Raw genomic sequence first — 27,713 nt, 5'->3', positions numbered from 1 at the left:
CATAATCAATCAGTAACATCAATTTTATTGGAGTTATTCTTTTAAGGTTATTATATTTTTGCTCTTTAAACAAAAATTAAAAATGACTGCGAATCAAATAATAATAAATAATTGCTTCCATCGTTTTCAAGAGTATTACACAATAGCTTCAATACATAACGTTCATGGTTAGAGAGATATAATTTATACAATATTCGCAATATTTTTTGATCCTTAAAATAAGCGTCAAACAGCGATGTATGCGTCAACAAACAATCTCTGCAATCGGCACCAGTCGAGACCACAGCAGAAATGTTGCGCGTCTTAATGAATTCGAGTATCATTTATCCGTTTCAGGTTCGAAAATCAATTACAGAAGTGCGCGGCAACGTGTAACGAGCAAAAATATATTTTTAGTAATTTTTTAATACGCCCACTCTCTCTGTCATTGCGATCTCGCCAAGTGTTGCAACAATGTGCAGACAATTTAAATTGATTCGCACGTATGAATGTTTTACGCCACACAATATTGGATTAAAAAAAAAAGAGAAAAATAAAACGAGTGTTTTTTTTTTAATAAATAATCAGTTATAATTCGGCACAAAATCTTTAACAATCTTTTGAAATCAGATCTAATGCATAGTCATCTGGGTCAAGCATATATAACAGCACGGATCCGATAAAAGACATTGATTTACTCTTTATCACTCAATGCCACACCCATCGCCTTTGAATTTCGCTTCATCGAAATTACGTACCGTGATAAGATAAATTCGCGACCATTCATTTTGCGAAGTAAAAGCTGCTGTATTATACGCACAATAACGCAAATAATAGAAAAGTTTATAGTTGACTTGAGAAGAAAAAAAAAACTTTTGATAAATATAATTTTATTTTGCTTATTGAGATTATTAAATATTTTAATATTGCGTTATCTTGATTAATATGTGTATGCGTGCACGTTTACTCACTCACCATGTTTATTAATTTATCAAATTGATTATTAATTATTTATCGGCAATAATTTCATGATAAAATGATTTGTTAATAATATTAATAATGAGACGTAAAGTTAACCCCTAACATTGGGAAAAATTAAATTTCAATACATCATTTGATTGCACATTGTTTACATATATTTGCCGTTTTTGAATTTTTATTAGCACGAATCTATAAAAATAATAATTCAAAAAAATTAAAACTAAATTTATAAAATTTTTTATTATCATATTAACAGACGTTAATGTAACGTAAACATATATACAAAAATGTATCAGTTGGGATAATTAGAAATTAAATTTTAAAGAGAACCTAGTAGAAAATTAGCTCTTCCAATTTTTTTTTAAACTATTTTTCTAGAAGTACACAAAAATTCAGAAAGGACAAACACATATATGCAAATAAATGACATATAGAAATTCAATTTTTTCAAATGTTCGGAGACTAACTCGAGGTAAATAATAATAAAATGTGTTATGTAAATCAATTTTTTTTTCATTTTTGTTCTATTAGAAAAATATAATTTATTCTTATTATAGTTTATTCTTGTAAAAAATGAAAAAGCAATGAATAATGATAAAATTTAGATTTGAATATAATACCAAATTACATTTTAATAATATCTTAAATATATGGCATGATATCCATCAATAAAAATCAGCTGATTATAATGTTTTATTGTAGTCACATATATATGAGCAGTTTAGTATTAATTTTCTCAGATTTGAATGTTATAATTATGCAGAGATTAATGTGCACAGATTATCAACGAATAGCGAAAATGCAGATGATCAAAAAATTAAACTGATTGCATATTTTAGAGCAATACTCACGTAATTTCGTAATAATTCCATTGATTCGCTAAAAATTCATATAAACTTTATACAAACTGTGTTTATAAAAAAGCTTCTTTGCCAATTCATGAAATAATTCTCGTGACATTCTATACAATAAAATTATCTGCTTCCCGTGGGGAAAATCTCTGATAATATATCCAATTCGTAAATTATTTTAATGATAAATATAAAGTAATGGCGAGCAAAATAAAACAGCGCGATTAAGAATGTGGGGAATCTCGAAATATTGATAATCAACGTTGCCTCAGCATACTTCCAGCTCTCTTTCCATTGTTATACACAGTTCGCTCGTAAATTGTGCGATACAAACTGTAGTCTCTTGGGATACGAAAATAACGTTCCAATCAATTGCATACCAAAAGCAGCATATATCCTATATATATATATATATATATATATATATATATATATATATATTATTGTCCGAAAATCTATTTAACGAACGTTGATCGGCAAATGAAAATAATACTTATTGTTTTTCTAACAAATACACGCGCGCAACGTTAAGTAAGCATAAAAAAACACACGCGATTAATTAAACAATAGTTCATACGATATATACCGCAATATTTGTATACGATAAAATCATCCTTTATGCAGAATCTGACTAGTCTATGTTGAATGAATATAGTGTCTCTTCGCTACCACGAACAATTCCGCTGTACTCCCTTGAGAATATGCGAATGTTATATATATATATATATATATATATATATATATATATATATATAACGGCATTTCCATAAATTTAACAATTCCCTATTCGTTGTCCCGCTGCCGTTGTAACTACAGAAACGAGACTTTCATCGGCTTTTATCAAATAAAAACTTAATGCATTTGTTTAAAGCCGTTCACATGAGAGTATTTTTATCAATTGTTCCATTACCTGAAAACCTCTATTGGGAATAAACGCATTTAATATTTAATAAAATGAATGAAATTTTTAACAGTAAACGTGTCAACATATATTAAAAAAAAACATTAATATTAATTTAAACGATTTCTTTATTTTAATTAAGATCGCCACAATGAACTATTAATTATCAAAAATATTATAGCTAACTATGTTCGATAATGATAATACTCGATCTTTTTTAATCTAATATCAGAATGTGTCGGGAGAATTTACACTGAGACAGAATCCGAGTGCTCGGCTGGATGTAAAGCGGATCTCGATAGTGGAACGAGAGACAGAAAGAGAAAAAGCGGGAAACGGGGGGGAGGGGGGGATGTGAGGGAGGAGGAGAAAAGTACAGATTCGAAACCATATGCGCGTGCTATACGGCGCACGTCCGAGCGATATCCGGGAACTCTTTTTATCTGCGTTGTAAACTTTTGTGTCTACCATCCGCGCAATTCAACTTCATCGGATAAACCGCTCTGCCATACGCGCAGCAGCGTAGCGGTCTACGGGGACGAGTGAAGAATAGCATACGTTTCAATAAATTTTGCCCGGCGAGCCACCCACGAGCCACCACCTGCAACCCCGGGAAATCCATTAAAAACGAATCACTCGCGAATCAACGTAACGCGATTTCGGTGGTGATCCACCTCTGTAAAATATGCGAAATTGCGCCGCGATATTAGTTTATTCTTGCCTTCGTCGGCGGCATCGATGTTTTCCATTTCTATATTTTAAAGGAATCCATTCGTGCATTGCGGCGCGCGTTTCATCTCCTCTCGCTGCACCGTATGTCTCGTCGCTGCCGAAAAACACGCTTTAATGGAAGATCCGTTTATTGGCCCAATTTCACTTGATTCCATCCGTTCAATCTGTATTATTTAAGCGACAGTTAAACTATCTTGTACCTCCTGCTTTGATCTATTTATACGTTAGAGTGTTTGAAAAAATATATATTTCTATTATTTATCGAAAATTTTGCGCAATGTTTTTCTCAGTAAAAAATTTAACAATACATTTTCTCTCATGTATACCTTGAATCGTTATTCGCACGTGTAGACATTTCTCTCTCCTGCGTTTAACGCAGGAGAGAGAAATGTCTGGGTCCCTTTAATGTAAAACTCGTCCAATTAACTAAGCACAGAATTCCAAGACCAGACATGAATAAACTTAGTTATACGGAACTGCGATCGAGGCAACCGTTCCTTCGATGCCGCGCCATCGCGCTCAATTCGACTGTATTGGGCAAACTGTTATGCGGTGCAGGATCCCGGTGGGTCCCGTGGGAGGTGCGAGATGCAGCATGCGTTTCAATAAATTTCACTACCGTACCCCGTCCCCCCCCCATCCTCCACCCTCCACCATCTCCCTTCCCTCCCCGCCCTCCAAGCCCTCCTACATATCCGCGCGTCGTGCACTCGACTGTACTACAAATTAAACCGGCGTGTACTTCGCTCATCGAACAAAATTTCAACACCGGCTCGACTCGAAACTCGTGGCGCCGTGGGTGACGAAGCATCGCGTTAACACGATGGTACATACGAGCCCTCGTTGTAAGCGCCACGACTCGACGGCGATAATCAAGGGAGGGTGAGGTGTGGATGGCAAAAAGTTGTGTATTTGGATCTTTGTTAAAACGCAACGACACGGACAACGCTTTCGCTCGGTGTCCAGTCGCCTTCGATTGTATGAGCGAGCGGAGTTTTTTTTTTTTTTCGCCAAGCGAGATTAATCCGCCGCTAGCTCGCTGAAACAAATGTAATGGACGACAGAACGTTCTACATTGCTAATTGAATTGTGTTATGCAGAAGAGGCATCCAACGGGACAAAAGCTTGGACACTTCCCGCGAATGACGGAAGGCACTTTCAACTGTCCAGACATGGCATGTGTTGTCTCTTATTTTTTTCATTTTTTCAGAGCTATTCTCTTTCTCAGTATTACGCTATTCAATCGTCGAAGAAAAGGTTCAATCATGTTTGATGTCAAAATTAATGTATGCTATACTTCTCCAAATGCCTTACGAGAACTTTCTCTCTTGGTATAAAAATTTTATTATTTATCAGAGGAATCTGTGCATACAAAAGAACGCACGTCTGTAGAATATTAAAAATATCTTAACTCTAAGAGAAATAAGAAATTTTAATTATTTTGTGATGAAAAATATTTAGAAATAAATTTACGTGTTTAATAGAAATGTTCCAGATTTATCAAGTGTTGTTTCTTAAAGAAAACATAATAAATATATATATATATATATATATATATATATATATATATATATATATATATTTGAACATATAATTATATATGTATATAGTTATAAAAATAACAAAGCATATAAATGAGTCGAATATTTATACGAAAAAGTAAACGTAAACTTTGCAATACAAGGAAAAGCTTTATTTAGTTATTGACAAACGCAATATCGTTTGGCAAAGCACTGCACATTAAATATTTCTCTTCATATATAAATACCGCAAATGTGTATTTGTAATCCCGAAATATTACTACGAGCTTTGAATGATATTAATCCAAGCCGGCATTTGCAAATATACACATTATACATATTCAATTAAATGTACCGCAACACAAACACATACATAAAAGCCTATTCGCAAAAGCAATTGCTTTGAAAATCTCGTAAGAACAAGGACATGTGTCATTTTTGAGTATCCTCCGCGATTAATAAGAAAATGTTCAAAAAAAGCATACGCACCTTGCATTTCCACTCTTCAATTATATGAAGTTTTTTGTTTCAACAGCACTAGTATCTGCAAAAAATAAATTTAAATAAAAAAAGTGTTATCACTTTATATCTGTTTATATTTGATCGAAAAATTAATATACATTTATTATTCTTACTTATATTTAAACGCATGATATTTTCTTTTGCTAACAAAAATACGATTATCGTGTGTGACACGTTAATAATATATGTGAGAGAGAATATAGATAAGATTCACACACTTTTTCTACAGTTTTTATTTAAAGAATTTCTTTCTTTATAAACCTATAATTTGATTGACCAGATTCCATCTACATGCAATCTTTTCTAATAAATTTCAATTTTACATATCATTGTAAGTAATTCTTAAATTCTATTAAAGTAAAACTTCTGCAATATTTTATCTGAATTTTTTATTATGCTTAGGATATACGCACACATATATACACAGCAAATGACTCATTAATATGTATTATAGCTTGGATAAATTTTCGAGACGCTTATATGAAATTTATGAACAAAATATCCGCGTAAAATTGAATACACGGAGCAATTTATAACATTCCACGTAAAATGTATTAAAAACATTTATTTTAAAAATGTAATTTTTTCCTGTCCCACACAACAAGAAATATAATAATAATGCCTGCTTGAAGTAAAATTGTTACCAATTACGTGCCTAAAATGCAATAATTTTACCTTGATCATGTTTAAAAATTATTTATAAATGAAAATATATTGCATGTATCAAATATATTATACATTAATATAATTGGTAGAGTTTAAGCTTTCGTGAAAAATTCGAGATATATATTTGTATTACAATTGATTCTGTATATATATATATTTATACAATTCTTTACATGTATTTCAAAGGATTCTAGCGATTAAATATGAAAGATAAAGGTTTGAAAAGCGAGATATCAAAAGTGTGCTATTTTTGATTGTCAACGAACGAAGAACCTAGAACCTAAAATCTATCAAAAATGTTTATGATTAATACTAAGTAGTTTATATTAATTTTTAAGCTTGAAAATTGGAGATAATCGTGTGTTTCGTAATGTGACGCATTCGACTTATCAAGCTTCCCCTCATTTAATCGAGCGCGATGGAAATCTCGATTTATCCGGCTCGACAGCGAGGTAAAACCACTCGTATTACTATTCGGGATTGTCCAAATGGCGATAAAAGACTGACAGGAGCGAGGTGTGACGGCATCGAGTATATAAATATTCGACCATTCGTTTGGAGAGCTCCCTCCGGCTGCGACGAGAGGTTGGCTCTCTCTCTCTCTCTCTCTCTCTCTCTCTCTCTCACACACACACACACATACACACACACACACACACACACACACACACACACACACACACACACACATATATACTCGCATTATTTTCGTAACGTGTGCGCGAATGTCTGAATCTTTCGGGCATCGCTTGGAAAATTTTCCCAACAACAAACATTGCGACGCGCTCGTTTACAGAACGTGCCATGCATGCTCTTCAAATATTGAATACCGTCGAATAACGCGCCTAACGCGGTCTATAATCCTAATGGATGACATTCCACTCCACGAATTTCCCTCAAGATCCGATGCGGCCGGTGATTTATTGTCTCGCGTGTGTATTTCTCTTTTTTTCTCTCCTCGAAAGAACGAGTTCGGCAGCGTCGCGAGGACCTTTGTTCTCTGAGCGTCCCAACGGGGTAGAGAAACTCGTCCTCTCTGGACTCCTTCCTTAAAGCTATCCCGTCTCCAGACGGCGAACGAGCCCGTCCGTTCTCTTTCTCCCTCTCTGAGGAATATCCTAATTTATTCCAGTAACCTCCACACACACACACACACACACACACACACACACACGCACGCACACACACACACACACACACACACACACACACACGCACGCACACACACAAAGAAAAGAGTCGGAAGATCTAAAGGACTTCTTTTTCGCACGTCGCATAAAGTACCGAGTCGTTTTTATTAGCTGATTATGCAAGTTATACAGTGACACAATAAATAATAAGATAAAGAGATATAAATGGAGATAAAAGAAATATATCCTTATAAAAAATACTTATAGAGATAAACTATTCATTATTCATGTGTTGATGAAACAAAAAGATTTATTTGAAATTTTTCGCACAGATTAACAACATTCAGTTGTATATATGTTAATTAAATTGATTATAAATTTTATTAACGTTTTCCATCATTATTACTAGTTTCGAGCAACGGATACATTTCTTTTAATTCAAAAATATTATGTACAGAAAAATTGAAATATATTATTAAAGTTTACAGAGTAGCAGACAAGTCGACAAAATTTACAGAAAACTGCTAATTGAGCTCGAGAGAGCACTACGAAATCTATATATATATATATCTAACTACATTCAATAGAATAGAAAAAAAATTTGTTCCATTTAAGAAAAAAGCTGCACACAATCGCGGGAGTTAAAGAGACGCTCGGGAAAAGAGAAGCGATAGTGGATTAAGCGCGGAATGAACGTGCGCGAACGATGGAATTATTAAAGCAGACGCGAGGGATATTGCCGCAATAAATTATACAGAAGGCACTGTGGACGCGCGCCCGGAACGAGGTAGAGACGAAGCATGAGCCCCTCCGGGAGATGTAAAATAATACACGCGCCTTTATGCGATGCGTCGCGGTCTCTGCCTCAGCATTTCGCCGACTACGCGGATTTTAGCGTCGCCGCAACACGGCCGTCGTAATTTCGTTTTCGGCCAGACAAGTGAATTATCCGACTATCTGTGTGTATTATCCAAACGAGTATATACGCAACGCAACAACAATCACGCTCTCTCTCTCTCTCTCTCTCTCTCTCTCTCTCTCTCTTTCTCTCTACCAATGGCGGATTTATCCATTCTGGCGCTCAACGGCTCATCGCGTTCTTTCAGGTGGTCTTAATTTTTTGGATATTAAAAAAAAATTATGCGATTATATATCCGTCAACATATCAACATATATAAAATAGTCTTCCATTGTATTCCATCTTTTCAGGCATTAAAATATAAAATATGAAAACAATAATAAGAATGCTGTATTTTTCTCACTTAGTATCTGTTTGTAAAATATTGTTTGCATTTTGAATTTATTGTTAATAATTAAAATTTAATTCTCCATTTCATTTTTGATAGTACACCTTTCCAATAACTCTAATTATTACTGTTTCTTTATATAATTTTATTTTATAAAGAAAAAAGGAAAAAATATATAGATGACACGCAAGCTTCTCATGAATCTGAATCTAAATCCCGGACTGCGTCCGGATTGTATCCGCGCTGATTCAATGCCTCTTCGTCACTCGCATCCATCGAGAATGGATGCTGCGGGCGCGGATTATTTTGAAGCGTTTATTTGAAGCGTTTTGGTGTTTGCCCGTATTTAGAGGATGAAACGCAATACAGAATAACAAAGAATCCGCTTTTCGATTGGTATACCAAACTATTTCACGCTGTTAATTTGACTTTGCAGAGATAAGATCTCTTTAATGTAATCGCTAACTATATCAACAAGTAATGAAACAACAAGCGACATTATGCATGCAATAATGTAGGATATTTTTATCATGTTCTGATTCTAAGAGAAAATGTACATATATATATATATATATATAATACGCAAAAAATGTCGAGATTTTGGCATTTCTTATACAAAAGATTAAAATATTATTATTACAACCATATTACATTGTTACCACGCTTTTTTTTAACATGGAGTAAATAAAATTACTATTAAAGCCTAGGGCACGAGTGCCTTCAAAGTCGCAGCTCCAAACGTCACGACCAGCTTTATCGATCTTAAGAATGTCTCCAAGTGTGACGTCAAGGGCGATAATCATCGTGCCACCCAAATCGTCTACCTGCTAACGCCGAATTTAACTTGTAAATCCGGAAAGCGTCGCGAGTAAACTGGCAAAGGAAAAACAGAGAGAGAGAGAGAGAGAAGAAGAGGAAGATATCCCGGAAGATATTATCACCGAAACGTAAGGCGAGATGCGTTTCCAATGAGACATCACAGAAATAAGATATCTCCTGTTTAGAAATGATATTCAACGTCGGTCTCAGTGGACCAACACAATCGTCGCGATTACAAAGGCCTAGGCGCGAGGGAAAATACACACGCGGGATCACTTCGGATCCTATTCCCAGTCCCCCTCGGGTACGATCGAGCGTAGTTTCTCTCCTAGCTGCCCTCCCGATTTTCTACCTGCCGCGAAGGGTCAAAGAAAAAGGGCGGCGATACTTTCCCTTTCTTTTGCTTCATCGTTCGAATATCTGCCCAAAATATTGACAGTACGAGAAAAATCTTCGAGCAGGAAGATGCCAAGATGCACGAAAAAGTCCCGGGGTTCTCGCGGAAAAGCAACAGTTACGGCACGGCTACGTGAAGCAACTCTCTTTCGACGAGTTTATGCGCGATATAATCTCGCGAGATCTCGTGAAATTTCGACCTCCACCTCGTAAGGAGACCATTGCTCGCGGAAAAATTCAGACGATGTGGCGGATTTTTCGGATCGTAGATATTTTTTTTTCCCCCCCCCCCGACGAATGTCCGTACGGTTTTATGCAAAGCCAAATATCGCCTGCATCTGAAATAGCGAAGTGACGCATCTAAGATGCAGGAACGAGAAAAGCTACTTGAAAGTCCGAGGAAACTCTTGGAAATTCGTCCGTGCTGTACCTCCGGAATAGAATAGCCTGGTAAAATAAACTTGCAAAGACTCGTTTAGCCCTTTCTTTGGGAAAATACGTCGCTTCGATAGAATGATGATGTTGGTTAGCAGTCAGGGATTTTTAGCATATTATGGGAAGTAAGCTAGCGAATAATTAACTAAATTTTTACGTGTTATATAACGTAAGGATCGTTAATAAAATGAAAAATTGAAGCTAATCTTAGTTAAATAAATTATTTGAAATTGATTTATACTATATATTTAATAGATTTTACGGTTTCCAAAAAAAATTGATAATATATTTTATCATAAAATTATTAAAATAATTCAAAACAATATAATTTGTTTTCTCTAAATAAAATCTTCTAAAGATCCACGCAGTACAAAAAAAAAAAAATTAATTATATATAATATATATACACATAATTTATATCATTAATATTATTAGTCACTTCATCGGAGAAAGAGATAGAGATAAAGATCAATCTTTTTTACTATCAAGATGAGGATAGAAAGCATAATAAAATTATTTTAGAATAATAATAATACTAAATAAATACATTAATTTTATCTTTCCGTGTAATTAAGCAGATGCCTCTATAATAAGTAAAAAGAAAAAAAACGCGAGGCGTTTATTAAATATAGAAAAATATAAAGAATAGGACAGGCTGACGGTTTACTCCGCCACAGATGGAATGCTGGCAACTTTTCTCGAGAAAAAAAAGAGACTAGTCACGCTTGCTTACGAGCCGACAGCATAAACACGCAAACCAATTTTCCGGGAGGAGCACACCCTTCATCATTGTTCTTGATATAATCTCGCGGAAATCATATTGTCCCGCCACCGACGACTTATTACAACTGTCAGCGGAAAATTGCTGACGCACGAGGTTTAATTCGCCGCCTTCAGTTTTGGGAGGGTTGATAAAACATTGTGCGCGCATAGGAGCGCTGTATCGAAATATTAAACTACCACCACCGTCACTACTACCACTGCTGCTACCAACCCCGTAACGAAACCACCACCACCACAACCACCATTACTGTCGGCCTCGGTTTCACGCATGCAGGCATAATAGAGCGATACCATTGGAAATCACGATCGGGCGAACGGCATTTAAGGGCGCTGGAGGATGTATGAATTATGGATCCGGTTAGGAGGGGTGTGTTTTTGCTGGTTCTAATATATATAAAGGGACGCGGAAAAACTTTCGTCTCGATAGACTTGTTGGGAAAAACGCGTTAAAAGACGTCGATGGATGGCGCTCCGCAGCAAAGAGAAAATGTTCTTCCCGGAAAGAAGTTTGGATAGCGCGAGCGGGGATGGTTCGGAGAATAAATAAGGATCTTCGATGGAATTGTAAAAAAGCCCAAAAGGTACTCGAACCACTGTCAATTTTACAAGGGATGAATACATCACATGACGCTTGCAACTAGTTGCTCTCGAATTGAAACCGTATTTACGATTGAATATTACTTTTCCTGAATTTTTGACGAAAAAATATTGTTATGATAAAATAGAGATTATCCTGACGCATTAATTTACATGCATTTATTTTCTGAAAGCAAATAAAACGTATTTTTCATACAATAACATTTAAAATCACTGAGATATCAAGATTTCAAAGTAAAATATATATACAGCACTCATAAAACGATGCGACGATAAATCACGCTGTAATCGCACGTGGAATAAAAGACCATTACTTATTTTTCTCGCACTCTATTCATGAGCCAACGTTTATTGCGATTTTCGTGTTCGACATAATACGTTCGCGACAATCGGGACGTTTCTCTCCGCGCTCACGCAGTGTCACGTCGCTCGCATACATACACGAGTACATTACATATATATATATATATATATATATATATATATGTATGCACATGATACGCAGACAAGCTTTTCTCACGAGTATTCACTTTTGCAAGCCCATCTGCGGTGCACGTTCGAAGCGCGCTGTAAAGGCGCGCTCGCTCCGATAACGATCCTCATTAAATTTATGTACTCGCAATAAATAATAAACCGGCGCGCCAGGCGCTCCCCCGAGTGTACATTAAATCGACGATACGTGTACCATTCGACATTATACGCAGCGGGGCGGAGGTGCAAAGTTCTCATTACTTTCCTGGTCCGGTGCGCGTGGGGCGCGCCGGGGCCGGCCATCGCCATTATTTATCACCGCAATGGTGGTTGGCCAAGCTCCTTCTTGCAAGCAAGGGAGAAAGAAAGATAGAAAGGGGTTGCTCAGGGGTTGACGCTGAATTTAAGCAGCCTCATTTTTTATCGCTCGCGCATAGAGAAAGAGATTCTCTCTCTCTCTTGGTCCGTAGACTCGGTGACGACTTTCTCTCACGCGAGGAATGAAAGACAGACAAGAGAGCGACAAGATTCGACTCCCTTCTTTCTCCGAGAAAAAATAACCCTGTTTGCCTTGCCACTTTGCATTGACAAGTGTATCACTTCGTGCTAATGTATCGCCGAACGTCTCTTTTCTCTCAAAGCTCCTTTCGAAGTCGAAAAAAGATTTTTTAAGAAATTGACGTGGGAAAACGAGAACGTAAGGCCAAGAGATCACCGGCTTCACAACAATTAAAAAATAAGCAAGAAAAGAAAGAGCATTCTTTATATTATTTTTATATCAATATATTGAGTTTTTATTACTTTTAAGAATTTATATTATTTTTTTATTTAATTTTATTTTAATTAAACTGATGCCCTCTAAAATCATACAATATGACAACATTGACATCTGTCAAAATGCGGATAGACAATTCTGATGGAGTTCTCCGTATCATATCGCAGCATTTTTTTTTTTTTTCGCATGACCCTTCGAGGGCCAGTCACGCTTCGTACATCTCCTTCCCGCGACACTGTTTATTATAGCCAGCTAAATTTCGTCGTGGACGCACAGTCTCGCCTAACAGGCGCCGACGAATTTAAGGGAAGCGATTTTTTACGGCACGCATAGAGAGAATCGTAGTCTTGGTCTAGCAAGCATTCCGTCGAAGACACCCTCCCGCGGGGCTCGGCAAATCCCGATAAAGTGCTTGGGAATTCTCGCAGGAAGTGCACTTTTCGAACAACTTCTCGCTTGACGTGTTCGCCGTAGACGATCGCGCCAGCCGGTCATATTTCATATATCTATCGCGATATTGGGGTCAGAGGGGCGGCGCGAAAAAACCCCATCGACTTTTAATGCACGTATCGTGTTGGTCCCTTTTTTTGCCGCAGCGCGTGAATTTCCTGCATACCGATTCGTAGAAAAAAAAAAAAAAAAGAATTTCCCCTTGCGATATACAATTCTCCCTTCACACTCACTTAATCAAGTACAGCAAAATCTGTATATAATCTTATTACGTAATCTTCACATGTTTGTAATTATTATATGCAAATTATTACGTATACGATTCTCTCTGATATTTTTAATATCACACAATCCAATATATCTCTAATAATTATCAAAATGCGAACAATAGTAGACGAATATTATTCCTTGTATTCGCAGCTGGTCGTTAGGGCACAATTAACATTTCGATTCGCGCTGCAAATATACTCGGGCAAAATCATTGAAGCGCGCGCCGAGAACGCATTTAACCCTCTCCTCATTCGAATGTTCCGCAAAAGCGGAAACCAAGCGTGCGGTTATTGATTCCGTTTCGCCAGCGTGATGGCGTTTTGCCGCGGAAGTGTAATAATTTCGACAGACATTTCAGCGAAATTTGCAAGTACTTTAAGAAAAGAAAAAAAAAAAATAGAAAAATCTTTGATGACTCTTCATTTGATTGGAAAGCCTCGTGATCTGGAAACGGACACGCGCTCGCTCTTGCCGTTCTTGCTCGTCCCATCGATATTTATTGAATTTTGTGTCCCCCCCCCCTCCCCCCTAGCGATCGAATAATGTTGTGACCCGATTAATCGAAACGATCCCGCCTAATTATCGACGAGAGATTTTCGCGGGCCATTTAATCCGCGCCTAATTCTTACGTTCATTATCAGGCTTCCGTCGAGATTAATGTGAGGCCGCGAAACGACATTTTCCTCCTTAATTCGGGCGCCAACGTATATATACTCGCCTTCTCAATTATTATAATTCACGTCCCGCGTGTAACACGCGCACGTGTGGCGAGCAATATATTGTTCTTATTACCTCAACGATCCTCCACAGCGTCGGAGCTCTAGGTCGTATTTCGCTCCTGCTTGGCGCAAACATTTGCAGTCACCCCTACATGCCGTTCGCGAAGGATACAGGATGCCCCAAGAGAGATATGCCAGACCTTGATAGTGTATTATCCCAACGATTTTCACCGAGAAAAGGTCATGTAAAGGTTTGTTTCCGAATATTGACTAGATTATCAATGGGGGAGAAACCTTTAAGCAAAAATTCGTGCATCAATTTAACATAAAATGTTCGATTCTATAATAATAATTTCCATTACTACAGCGTGATAAAGTATTGCTAAATTAGAGGAAAAAATCGTGGCAACTTTAAGCAATTTTTACTTTATACAAATACAAACGGCTGTTTTAAATATTTCTCTTAAATCCAGAAACTAAAAAATTATTAACGAGTGATGAAAATGAAATTGCGGTTACTTTGAGAATATACTAATTAAGTAATAACCTTAATAACTGTTTCTATTCCTAATTCCTAGTAATATCTGTATCTTACATTGAAAACTGATTTATACTAAAAAGAAAATTAAGTTCTCTTCTTGAGTTACCTCCTGGAATCCATTCTGTATAAGCGCATAAAAATATTATCATGTAGAATTGTAGAACAAATAAAAGTAAAAAATTGACGTGTACATATATCTATATATATATATATATATATATATATATATATATATATATATATATATACCAATGCCGTTACGCGCAAGGAGAAAGGGATTAATGCAGCGGCAAATTATAAATCATCTTAACGAGCTTTTGATTACTCATGCCTTCTGCATAAAAAGTGCGCATAAAAGTATCACCACCGATCGAAATGACACGAATATTTCGCTTATCCGTCTTATCAGCGGCGTGTGTTACTTTTCGTCCCATGCAAAATTGCACGATAGTCGAATAATTTCTGTCACGCCATGTAGACACAATACTTCAACAGATGGAACGTGTGTATTTACTGTTCCAATTGTTGAACAATTATAATAAAATTTTCATAGAATAAACTTTTGTATCGATTGTTCTTTGTATAAGAAAAAGAGTTTTTAAAATTTATTCTACATCATTCTCTTTTTCGTATAATATTTCTTTTATTTTTCATATTGCATTATATAAGTAAACAATGGTGTACAATAAATAATGCAAGCATAAAGAAATAGTAAGTACAAATGATGGAAATAAAAAAGTCTAGTACAATCAATGTTCTTATATCAATAAATATCGATATCAGAGGCGAGTAAAAAATCTGCAACTGTCGAATCATTTAAATCACTGTAATATCATACTCAGCGTAAAAGTTCGTTCTAAGTAAAGCAACTGACGACAAGCGCGATAAATGACAAGAAAGCACGGACCCGCCAACGATGTATTGCTTCATTTATCAATAATACATAACGACGTTTCTAAAAAGCAGAGGAACGAGAATGAGCGTGCGCGTACGCTCCACTTTTCATTGATATTGCGCGAGGAGTCGTTAGCTTCTTTGAAGAAACGCTCTTTGAAAAGTCACTCACTGTTAGTCGCCGACCGCGTAATGATGAGTAAAATTGGACTCAATCCGACATGTGGGATGCGGTTGGTCCATTTACTTTGGCCTGCGGCGCGCCCGCGAGAGATCGCGTTGAAAGGAGGGGAAAAAAAAATTTATTACACTCGATAGACATAAAACTTTAATTGTGATCAAACTTTAATGAACCCACGAACGTACGAAAAATATAATTCATTTTAAATCACGTAAAACGAATCAAGAGTGATTCCTTTGTTAAAGATGACATTTAATATTTTTGCACAGAATGTGTTTTTTCGTATACGTCGTCTTAGCTAATCAATTCAAAATTTTGTATATCGATAATCTAAATTACATCAAGGATATTGTTGTTGTATCTCATATTCATCATGATTATTTTTCATATTAAAAACGTGAAGTGCCATTAATGATTAATAAGTCTACTATTTTGTCGTATTATTTTAAATAATAGAACATTTTTTTTAATGAAAAAATTGTTTTAGCATTATTATAGACAGAATAAAATATATTTTAGTTTTTTTTTTTTTAAATAAATTTCTCTAAATAAATATTAAAATTAATGTTTCTTTTTAGCACATAGAATATTAAAGTAAATAAAAGAAATGTAATCAATGTAAATAAAAAAAGATAAAAAAATAATTACTTAATATCTGCCAACGTGACAGTTATTGTTACGTTAAAAGAGTCTTTTTATGCAATGTAATCTAACGCATTAACTTCGTTCATGAGTAACGAAAATAACGTCCAGGTCGTTGCTAAATTTTTCTTGTCTGATAACGGGACGCGCGGAGCTTTTTTTCACGGGAATTACGGTTATCTCTGCTCTTATCGTGACTCGTCCATGTCCTCGAAAATCGTTTTAACCCCTGGTAGGAAGTGACGTGGTGGCGGCGGGAGGTCAAAAATAAGCCGTTTTTGTCCCGGGACTAGTTGGACTATGCCCACCGACGGAAGAAGAGAGACGGAAAGAGGGAGAAATATATAGAACGTAGCTTTGCACCATTCCTCGCGGTAATTAAATCGAATGCTCCCGGGAAGAAAGTGCGCCGTTTCAGGGATGGCTGAATCGAACAGTCGAGGCGAGGGATCCGTCGTGAAAGGGGCTGATTGCTCGCTAATCTTCGCGAAATTGCGCTGCGCGCCGCGAGAGTTGAACGCGTTAGCGATTAGTCGAAGATCTCCAACTTCGGCGGCATTGTTTCACAATTCGCGCGGTGGAATCGCGTGAGAACGATTAACGTGTAGGAAGCTGCTACTTCCTGACCTCGCAATTTGAGACAAAGCACTCGCGAGTGCCGGAAAGTGCTTTTCATCATTAACGCTGGAATGACAGCATCGATATGTGTCGGTTATTATTGTCTCGATTGAGTATGTTAATAGAATCAATTTCAATTTAAGAAATCTATTGCCCGAAACTATCAAAAATTATCTAAGATATTAAATGTCGGAGAAAATAAAAGTTTATTATAACAAAAGTCTTTAAACTATATATAACATTATATCAATGTTACATGAAATATTCTTATTAGAATCTCAAATGAAATATATATTAAATGTCAAAACTGGGCTTTTTCTTTCAACGTTAAAATATTTTCAAAAATGAATTTAATTGCTGGGAATATCGTGAAAAATAAATGTAAATAAGAAAATAAATATTGATATATTTTACAAAACTCTCGTTATGTATTGAAAAATTGCCTCAATGAATTAAACAGTATAATCGATTTGATTACTCATCGAATATCAAGAGACTTTGACGATAACGCGCACGATGACAGTTAGCTATACGAAATAACACCAAACAAAGCAAAACTCTCCCTGAAAATATTTGACGTTGAATGTCAACGACGGCCCGTTTCAATGACGATCAGTGCGTATTACTTCATTTAAAATCCACATAAGAATATTTAACGTTACACAGACTAATGGTGGCGTTACGATAGTGCGATACTTACAAAGTTTTTAATTAGCATTCTACGTTTTATTACGTATGAGATTTAAAAAAGTTTAAAAATCGGATAAATATATTGTGTACTAACAAAAAAATTCAACATCGCATAAGTAAAGTAGGATTATCTTCCACAAGTTGCTAAGCACGAGTTATTTATATAATATATAATATTATATTTAATATAATACTATATTTAATATAATACTTTAATATAATATAATACTAATTATATAATACTGGGAAAAAAGCAAGCATTCTCTGCTCGCTTTCAACGTCAAGCTCGATCGAATACGCACATTAAGATTCCCTTATCTCTCTTCATACTTCCAACAATATTTTCAGTCTCCACATTATCTCATCAGCGTGGAAAAATTTCTCACACATTACCACGTAAATAATCCGTGGCCGAAATGAGCTCGGCTGCGCGTGTTTTATTTACATGAATAACAGCAAACCTGCGAGATTCGAAAGCAAGGCTCATCGACCGACACGGACGAGAGTGGCTTTGAACATTAGGAACGGATATACTTATTTATGCCGCGGCTCCAATACAGCAGATACATAGTGCCGTCGGGACCCGGAATTGTATTATCTCTGTCCTGCCGTGAGGGACTAACTGAAATACCACCGCGGTCATAAACACGACACTCTAGTGCGCACTCGTCTGTATATGAGACGACATCGAAATACGACATTAGTGGGTGTTGGATTCACGGCCGGACTTCACGAGACTTTTTCTCGATCGTGAATGGAATGAAAAGCGTCAGCTAAAAAAATGTTCATATTTAATAGAAATAAATTGTCGCCGAGATATATGAGGGACGCGGCTGTCTTATCATTAGACTAAAAAGTTTATATAAAAATAGCTAAGAATGTTATATATTAAAATTTTCTACTTTTTGCCTCCAAAACCTGCTATAACAAATTTATTTATTTATGAGAAAATCGTTAAATTTTTTCAATTTTTTAAATATTTCTTTTCCTCGAAATGTGCAAATAAAAATTCAAAAAAACACTAAACATACGCAAACAATATGCAATCAAATGAATATTAAAATTTGATTTTTTTTTAAATGTGGGAGACTAACTTTATATAAGTTAAATTGTTTCCTTCATTCGCTTCATAATTCTCCTTTTTATCCGTGCCGGTATAAGAATATGATCTTATTGTTAATCTAGAATCTAGGCAGTAAGTACGGAAATGGCAAAGAAAGAGTTCTCTAACAATAGAGGAAATTAACCATCACGCGTCAGGGCAGTTCCGTCGTTATTGTCCTTCAATCATCCCGCCTCATTCGCAGCTATTCTGATTCTTTTTTAATCTATCTCCGTATATAACTGCACTCTCAATCCTTCTTTCTTCCAGACGAAAAACTAATTTATGCTTGATAATCTTTATATATATATATATATATATATATATATATATATTATATTTATTATATATATATTATTATTTATATATATATATTATAATATATATATTATTATTTATTATATATATATTATTATATTATATGTTACATATATATATATATATATATATATATATATATATATATATATATACATACCTTAAATATTTTATATATTTTAATAATAATAAAGTATTAAAATATTAATTTATTTTTATAATTCTATGCGACTGAAACAAATATATATATAAATATACACATTTATATGTAAAAAAATTAACAATTTTTAAATTTCTTTATGAATGTTCTTAGTTCTTGTTCATGTTACTTTTCTTGTTAAAAGGAAAATTGCGCTAAACTTTAATAGTTTATTTAAGCATGTCTCTTTTAAAATATATTTTAAAGATATAATATCTAAAAGCTAAAAGTTTCAAGAAATCATTACGTTTTAAGAACGTTGCAGACGATAGAAAAGTTCGTTCTTTCAATTTTCTTACCGCAAAGAAATAATAAATGTTTCCGAAAATCGTAAACTCCAATCTCAATATTATCAGCCTTCCTTTGTAATACCAACTCGTTTTCTATCTTGTCTGTTCGTTTCATATTTCATTTTATAAAATCAACAAATTTAAACATGAAAAATAGAAAAATCTTAGGAAACACATCTCATTTATTAAATCAAATATCGATGAAATCGATTTAATTAAATATCGATCTAATCATAAAATCCTAATTTACTCTTTTTTATGTGTTAATGTTTCTCAATATATATTTTAAAGTTTAAATTTAAAATAATATGAGATAAATCTACATTTCAATAATATTTCTAGAAAACTTATATGTGGCTTATATGTAACGTAAAAATATATAAATAAAGATAAAAAAAGGATATCCATCAATAAATTTTGTATACCGGTTTAAAATTTCTTGCTACGCCACTCAACTCATCTCTCGTCTCTGAGAGATTGTCTCTTGCATTATACATCAGTCAAGAACTGCGTCATTTAAACCAGCGTGTACAGAAAGACACTATAAGTAAAAGAAATGCGATCAAAGGAACGCTGTACTATTGCTTGCTGTGCGGCGAGTATCCTTTATAAAATTGCGTTTCAGCTGGAGTACTGTTATATACACTATTTCTTGATTATTCGATGAGGCAACTACTACCAACGCGTCATCACGCTTTGCGAGATTTCTCAAAAGGGTCCCATGATACATCTGTATGACGTATACATTGCAATAATTGACATTGGACTATTCAAAGAAAAAATTTTAAAAATGTTGCAGAAGGAGAAAGATGTATAAAACATATAAATATAAAATGAAAATAAAATGTAAAAATAAATATATTAAAAAATTAATTATCCCGACATTAAAAGTGCACAAACTGGAAGTAATAAAGAAAGAAGGGAACAATGATTTTTTTTTTATACAAATGTAACTAAAGAAAAAACGTCCACGATGTTAAAGATAATATATGTGATAAATAATTTTTCTTTTATACAATAATTTCATTAGAACGTTTCCACAAAAATAAACATTGAATAATTGTTCTTTGTAATTTTTTTCTTCCACAATTACTCGTTAATTATATTTATGTTGTCAAATTTATCAGCTTTTTAGAAAAGTAATACGATAAAAATCCCCGTCATTATCTCTTTCCCCTCTACTCCTCTCCTCGTCTCTTTTTTTTTTTGTTTTATATATTCTTCTTTCTTTTATTAATATCGTACAAACACGAGCTCTTGACTCTGAGAGCAGAAGAGATCGAGGAGGAAGGGAAGAAAGAAGTCTCGTCGTCTTACTCACAATGCCCAACTGACCTGGGCCGGACGGCCCGTCGTTATTAAACCTAAATCATTTGCGTCAGCCACGACTGCCATAACTCACGGCCGCCTTAGTGAAATACGGCCGCCGTTCAAATTATTGTGCCTCGAAATCTCCCCCCCCTCCCCGCACCCGCTTGGCCGCCCGCCCGTTGGCAGTGTTTCTCGCTAGGATGAGAGTCATCCTGACCCTTCTGCTTTCTCCTCACACCGATCCGAATCTTCGTCTCTGCGTCATCCGAAGACGTTTCGCAATCGAGATGATTCCGTAACGCGGCTTTGATTTACCGCGCGTGTCAGGAATCTTACATTTAAAAAGCTTCGCAGCCGCTTAATTCCGCGACCTCGTCGTAACTTTTTGGATGGGCAATCTCGCACGGGCCTCCCAGAATTCGTCCCGTCTTCTAGGAATATCGTATTTTTTTGTCACCTCTATTAATTTCCGTGTAATTTAGGGTCAGAGAAATTTTTACGCACGCATAACTCGGAATAAAAACTTGCTTCGCATGATGCGTCAGGATTTACCCCGCTTTCTTAAATCGCAACTACAAAAGTAAAATGATGAAATTTATTTAAGCAGATTTATTTTAATATATAAAGCATTTTGTTTAACAAAAAGAAGTTCTGAAAGCTAGACATGCCAATAGAAACATTAATAATTTTTCGCGAAAATTATTATGCAATATTATGTATTATAAAAGATTCCACAATATTCGTTAATTTAATATTAATATTATTAATTTTATTATAATTATTATTCTAAAAAATATTATAAATAATATTAATTTAATAATAATAGAAAAGAAAAAAATAAAAAAAAAAACAATATTATTAATGCAAAATGTTTTCTCTAAATTATTTCCTTTCCATTTTATATATTTTAAATTTAATGCTGATATAACATTCATGCAAAAGATAATATAGATTATGTAAGAATATTCGTCCCAACAACATGTATTTATTTTTGTTGAACATATGTGACCACAAAATTGCATCGTTTATATACGACAAGCACGTTCAGCAAACTGCGTGCTTGTAGCCGAAATATCATAACACGTATCGTATAATATTAAGGCACGCGGGCGAGCGGTCGCTTGAAATCGTTCAACTCGCGTACATCTTATTTATTAGTCATGTAACCACGTCGGTCGTACCTTACAAGGGCAAGACACGAGCAGGCTAAAGGACAGTTTGATGAATAGCCGCTGCTTATGTATTCACTTAAGCCCAAATAATGGCTTTATAAAACATGCTTCGATATTCGGCCGCTTGTTATCATCTGTCTTTTTTTGGCCCTTAATAGTTAATTGGAATAAAAGGGAAATAAGGACACGCTTTTTCTGATCCCTTAATTGCATCAAAATTTAAAATTATAAATAAACATCTCACAAGATTATAGCGCAGAATATGCGATAGCGATGCATTAATTAATTAAAATTAAATTTAAATTAAAATTGATTTCGGTCATCGATCTTGATTGCGTTTCAATTGAATGTTAAGTGCAATCTCACATCTCAATCTTTCCTTTTACTAAAAATTTCAAATATTTCTCTTGGAAAATCACATCTCTTAATTTATGATCGCATACTAATATATCTTAAATCACGGTGATCATTAAGAAGACGTATTGTACATATCACGTATAAAATCGGTGGAAAGACCCAACTACATTTCATAAAAAGCAGCAGCGTTAATTAGAAAATTTAATTGTCAAAACAAGATCACCGGGCGGCGAGTACGCTCCTCAGATCGTTATGGAATGTGTTTCTAAAATTTGCACAAGAATCTCTTTATGTCATTTGTCTTTTTACGGAATTATATGCGCGCACGTTCATTTTCGCAAAAGGTGGCGGACTACGAGCACATAACGGAGTCAGACTACATTTGCAGTGCGGGTGAAATGTGGCAAAAGCTTGATTATTCGGAATTAGATTTCTAACAAGTTTAATTTGTGAAAAGGTCACCTCATACATTGACATCGTCGCAGCTCGCTACATCGCGTAGAAATACTTGCTGCCCTCTAAATAAGAAAAGGCGCGGTATAAATGTACGTGACGGGCGAATCGTGCGTTCGAATAAGAAAATTAATCGAAAAGAATATGAATATTTTTTCTTTATGAAAAACAAAGCGTAGTAATTACAAAAACAATTTTACAGCACGATAAATATCTAACGATTCGCAAAAGAATTGATTAAAATATTCTTAATTACTTGTAAAAGTTAATTATTTTATTCATACTATCATTTATTTATAGAATTTCTCAGCACTCTATTTCTAAAATCCTTTTATTAATGCATTTATTAATATAGGATCAATTTCTCATACAATACTATAATTAATTACATTTTTATATTTTTTAATCAAATATCAACATTGAAAATCAATACTAATAAATCATTATTATTAGTTTATTTTGTTGTTATACAAGCGAGTGGAGCACAATGTCTCTTTGACAATCCATATAACATATTATTTACTTTTATATTCGTAATGTACGCATAAACAAGAATCTCAATAAGAGAATGTAAAAATTCGACTGTCACATAAAATGTGTAAGTTATTAATAAGAAAAAAGGAAAAAAGAAAACAAGTCATAACTGGCAAGCGATCGCAGTAGTATAATTCTAAAATATATCTCCGAGAAGACGATGGGGGCCACTTATATTCCGTACATACACCGCACCATGACCGCAAGGGGCGAAAGGGATTAGTCAACTGCCCGTTATATATCACGGGCTTAGGCCACAGAGCAGCGGACAGGTAAAGTATCTACGGGGTATAAACATTCCGACCTGTCGGCCACCTCAAATTATGGGCAAACTAACGCGTCGGAGAAGATGCGCGTTTTACAACGATGTGTCGTGGATGTCGTAATGTCGGAATGTGTCTCACGTCAATGTTACGTCATGGATATATCACGCCTCTCTTCATATTCCACGTTTAGCGTCAAATGCGATCGTATCAATCTCAGCGTAGAACATCCAATTCCGTATGTTCCTATTAACCGTATATATATTTTACAAAGTCGGAAACAAGTACATTTAGCATGAAATGCAAATTATAATAGCGGATTTTGAAGTATTATAATGATCGATGAGAGAAACAGCACAACATTAACAACGGAAAATTAATTCACAATCAGTTATTATGGAAAAGCAGATTAATGTGCATTAATAGTGCGCGATGAAAAGCGTAATTTACCTTGTCACGTATAACAATAATGCAATATGTTCTAATATAAAAAAAAAAGCTATAAAGATCGATGGACAAAAGGATGGACTAAAGTGAACGAAACAAAAACAGATGCGCTTTCAATCCGATATCAAAGTCCTGCGATCGGAATAGTCCAACCCTACGAATCCAACCCTTTATTCTTTTACCTGCTGCTCTCACACCTTCATCTGCGTGACGCGTGGAGCGCGCTGTTCTTACTCTTCGGAGTTAAAATTAATTCCGCGGCGAGATGACTCGCGCCAAACTTTGAAGTATCGCTCGCCCGATGCCACACAAAAGAGATTCCTCGAAGATAAAACGCGACCGGCTGCACCAATCAGCGAAGAAATTTTTCTTCCCGGCCAGTGTTTTTGACCACGAAAGGATCTGCTTGTCCAAAGCGCGGGACGTGAAAACGTAATTGTAGCCGGGTAGTCGGTAGAGAAATCGGGGTGACGCTCTCTCTTTCGAGGAAGAGAAGGACGCTTTCCACGGGAATACAATAGACGTAATGGGCGGTTGCTGCGGGCAGACGTCTCGGCGAGCCGAGAAGAAGCCCTCCAGGCGGATGCAAGAAGCCTGGAGAAACACGCCGGGAGGTCCTTCGACGTTTCGTCCCTCGCCGCCCGCCGATTCTCCTCATTCTCCTCACAATTTGTCCGAAAACCGTGAAAACTGCGGCTTTTCCTGAAAGAAACGCGGAAGCGGAGAGCACCGGAAGCGACAGCTACTTATCCCCGAAGGTTACGCCCTGTTGCGACGGAAATTTTCCACGGATGACCTTTTTTTTTCTCCTGTAACTCTCTCTTCGCCGAGATAGCATCGCGGCTGTTAAGGTACTTTGCGATTAGGAGAGGGCAACGGCCTTGGATTGACCGGTGCCGTGGGAATCGATCCACATGTTCATTTTAAGATTATATAATGACAGATTATATAATGCAAATGTATGTTATTTCATATGTTATTGAAAATAACAAACAATATGCAAATGGCATTACGAATATAATGACATCAAATGGGACAATATTAATTTGCTTTTATAATAAATCCGATAAATCATAATAAAATGTAATTGTCACTTATGAATATATAAGAGCACATATCCTAGCGTGATATTAATTCAATAAAATATTATAAATAAAAATATTCAACATTTATTAATATCGTATTTAGTTTTTCTAAATCGCGGCTTACGAAACGAAGCACTATATATAAAAAGTTTTTTAAATTACGCTGATTTTTTTAATATATATTTAAACATTAACAATACATTTATTTGTAATTCAAAAAATATATACATATATATATATACATATTTTCTCCCCCTCTCTTGAGTCAGGTATATACATTTTTATTTCGTAAAACGACATTGCAATATAAATTACATATGTTAACACAAATAATTTTTATTATTATTCGATATTATGTTTGCGAGAGGCAGATAGACAGACGGACAGACAGAGAGAAAAGATACGATTATTCTATAATAAATATGGAAACAAGCAGCAATATCGTAATGGTCAATGAACATGCATAATAGCGATGTATAAATTAATCTTGGAAAGGGTAGCAGGATTAATTTATACAATTTGGAATTATCATTGGATACGCTTTTTATTCTCCGGTTGAATACATCTAGTACGGAGGATGTAAAACGAGAAGGATAGCAGAAGGATTGAAGGGTGGATTGTGGATGATAGAGAAGAGGAGAGAGTGGATGATAGAGAACAGGAGAAAGTGAAAGAGAAAGAGGCTAGGGAGAATGAAGAGAGGGTGGTTGTATATTGCGTGTCGGGTCGAGTCTCATTGTCTTCCTGTCAGGAGCGTGCAAATATTGCCACCATCTCCAGAACGATGACTACGGCCGTATGCAAACAGTCGGATAATATACGTGCGCGTGCGTATATATAGGGATAGGTAGGTAGATAGGTAAGTGAAGGGTCGGTATTTCTGACAAAGCTTTTCGTAAGCGTCACTCCTTTGACACGGTCGGCATAAAGCATGACAAATCTCGCACGAGATATTTTCGCGTTCCCCGAGGGCTGATCTCGTTTCCATGAGACTCGATAATCTCTCGCCTCCTGAGAACTCCCCTTTGTACCGGCTGAAACACGGCCACCCGATAGAAAATTCCACGCCGCCTGCATGTTTAATAAGACGTTTCTCTTGTCAGCCTGAATCGTAACAGCTTCGACAGCCACAAAACCGCTGCATAATTTCACAACTGTAATATGTCCACGAAATGGTTAGAGGATATGACCGACAAAATTAAGGCAAAATTAAGTATAATATGCACAATGTAACTAACAATAAGAGAAAGAGAGAAAAAGAGAGGGAGAGGAATATTTGTCTTTTACAATTTTGATGCACACATACATAAATGAGAAAAATATTTAAAAAAACAATGTTTTTTTTCAAAACTAATATATCTTTTTCTGGCAATATGCTTGATGTGTCAGAAATGAAGAAAATTAATTTGCGGCAAAAAGTGTCATATTTCGACTATGCGGTCTGACACGTCAAAATGATGGATTACCTGTGATTCTCGCTATTTTCACGGATTACTAAGTCCTGACCGATGCTTAACATGACAGAGGATTGATTTCCAAGACTTTAATTTAAGTATTAAAAAGATAGAAAATCTACAAGAGTTTCAAATAAATTATCAGAAATAATTATTCAATTTTATTTACATTAAACGAAAATATTAAATTTGTGCTGTAAAATTAATACTATCATGTCTACTGTATTGTCTTTTTATTCAGATAATTTTCTAATTAGATTATATTTCTTGTTAATGAATTTAATACTGAGAATTTTATAAACATGAATTTTTTTCCTACTGTTTTATATTTATTATTCAAGATTCTATTTTTCTATCGATATCTATTATTCAAGATTAGTAATTATGTCAGCTAATTCGATAATGCCTTTTACTTATTCAGATAAAAAAATATATTTTTCAAGCAATAATTATATTTATATAAATATTTAATTTTATAATACAAATGTAATTTTATAACACAAACGTTAAAGATAATTATTTTACTTGCCATTTTGAAAACATAACTTTGCTACAATAAAATTTACAGATATAATTTTCTTCAATATTAAAATTATCTTTCAATTAACATTTGAAAATTGGGATTGAATAGCAAATATGTAGTTGTATAATTGTTGTTACAAAATCTATTTAGATAATTTCGAAATGATTACCTTGTCGGTTCAGATAATTAACTCTTTGCGATATGTAGAAATGATTATTTGCATGTCAAATTCTATCCATTTGTGTGTTGAATTATACAAAAGGCCGAGAAACGATATCTTTTCAAATACTACCTCCTGTAAAGCCTCTAATTAAGTTTTTTCGATCGCATTCACGTCTGGCAAATTCTCCTATTAATTGCTTCGTCTGTTTCTGAGAAACTATTCGGATCCATTC

The sequence above is a fragment of the Cataglyphis hispanica genome, chromosome 8 (assembly GCF_021464435.1).
Source record: "Cataglyphis hispanica isolate Lineage 1 chromosome 8, ULB_Chis1_1.0, whole genome shotgun sequence".
In the NCBI taxonomy this organism is placed as follows: Eukaryota; Metazoa; Arthropoda; class Insecta; order Hymenoptera; family Formicidae; genus Cataglyphis; species Cataglyphis hispanica.
Note: the sequence above shows the minus strand (reverse complement) of the source record.